Source organism: Nelusetta ayraudi, unplaced genomic scaffold (assembly GCF_046127955.1).
Source record: "Nelusetta ayraudi isolate G7.1 ecotype Tasmania unplaced genomic scaffold, CSIRO-AGI_Nayr_v1 ptg000143l, whole genome shotgun sequence".
NCBI lineage: Eukaryota > Metazoa > Chordata > Actinopteri > Tetraodontiformes > Monacanthidae > Nelusetta > Nelusetta ayraudi.
The window spans coordinates 618,655-620,363 of record NW_027466193.1 but is presented as its reverse complement, the minus strand read 5'-3'; positions in this window follow the sequence as shown (position 1 = coordinate 620,363).

The following is a 1,709-nucleotide window of genomic DNA, read 5'->3' as shown; positions in this document are numbered from 1 at the left end:
TCTCCCGAATCTGCCCTCCCGTCCTTCTGTCTTTGACAGGGTCATCAAAAGAAATGTGCTCTTTCTCTCTCCGCAGATGGGTCACGGACCGAAGGGAGAGAAAATAAATGAAAAAGGGAGCGCACGCACCTCTGCATCATCTCTCCCGCGCAGAGAGCGTGAAACCCTCAGATCAGTCGGAGTTAACTCGAGCAACGTTTAAATAAAGAATAAATGACTGTAGGAGAGGACGCCAGAGGGGGGAAACGATGCATAATTAAGAGGCCGAAAACGTGCGCATAAAAAAAACAAACCTGGTGCCTGAAGCCTTTCGACAGAATTACAGACAGCATTTCCAGACGCCACCTGTTTGAAGCGGTGTGATTTGAGAGGCTAAATATGTAGCCTCGCAATTCCAATTAATTCAGCAAAAGACTCGCGATCGCTTGGCATTTTGATTCCTATACGGTTCATTCGGTCTTGTTTTCAGCAGTATTCACAGTGGCCTTGATTCTGAGTTGATGAGTTGATAAATTAGAGATAGCATTAAACCGCAGGGCTGTTACAGCCGGTGTGACATTCTCTCACTTTTGCCACATAGGATTTTATTATTATTATTTTTTTTTTTTTTAAAAAGAAAGAAATTGAAGCTAAAATAAAAGTGAAGTCAATGAGGATTTCTGAGGAGTTATGACGTTTTAAGGATTCTGTCCAAGTCCATGAAAAAAAAAAAAAAATCACAAAATATAATTTTTTGATCAAAGCAACTGTATTTTTCCACCTCAAAAATCCATCCATCCATCCATCACCTTCCTGCTGTGAGGCAACGGTGCTAACCACTGCACCCACTGTGCCGACCAGCTCAGAAATATTTCTTGTGATTCCTTGACTTGCAACATGATGAACAGCATCCCTGCCACAGGCACAGTGCACCCTGCTGGCCTGGGACGGGACTGTTTGGTTGCCTGCCCAGCGTGAACCAGGCCCACTGAAAGGCAACAATTACACATCAATATGTCTTGCCTAGATCACCGAAGATGTTGAAGGAGGGAAGAAAGAGAAGATGGGGAGAGAGAGAAAGAAAAGCGAGAGAGAGTAGCAAATAAGATGACAACAACAACAGAGAGGGTGCTGGGCACGCAACCAAGTTATCTAGTCCTACACCCGGTCAGTCAAGCATGCTGCACCAGTGAAATAGGTGCAGTTGTCCTTGTTACAAGTTTCACAAATCATAACAGTAATATATATATATATATACATATAGATATATATAATTTCAAAGTAGAGAAACTAGGTAGTGTTGCTTCAAGGTCACATCTGAGAAAAAAAGCAATGCACAGTACTGGAACTCGACATTTGTGAAGCTCAGCTTGGAAAAATACAGAACAAACATTTTTTTACGCAAAACTAATCCTCAAATCAAGCAGAGCTTGCCTCGCCATTGTAATTTGAATATCTGTGTAATTAGCAGAGCTCACTGATAAAAATAATGTGTTGAATCTTTGTGAGTGAGCTTCCTTGGAAAAGCTTTATTTCCTGCCCTGTTCTGTAGATTCAGTCAGTTTACAGCGCAGAGGGAACCTGATAGAAACCATCCATCCGCTCACACACACACACACGCACACACGCACACACACACGCACACACACACACGCACACACACACACACACACACACACACGGCAGTGGAAACGAGACGGTGCCGCAAGGCGTGGCCAGAATTCTCAAAT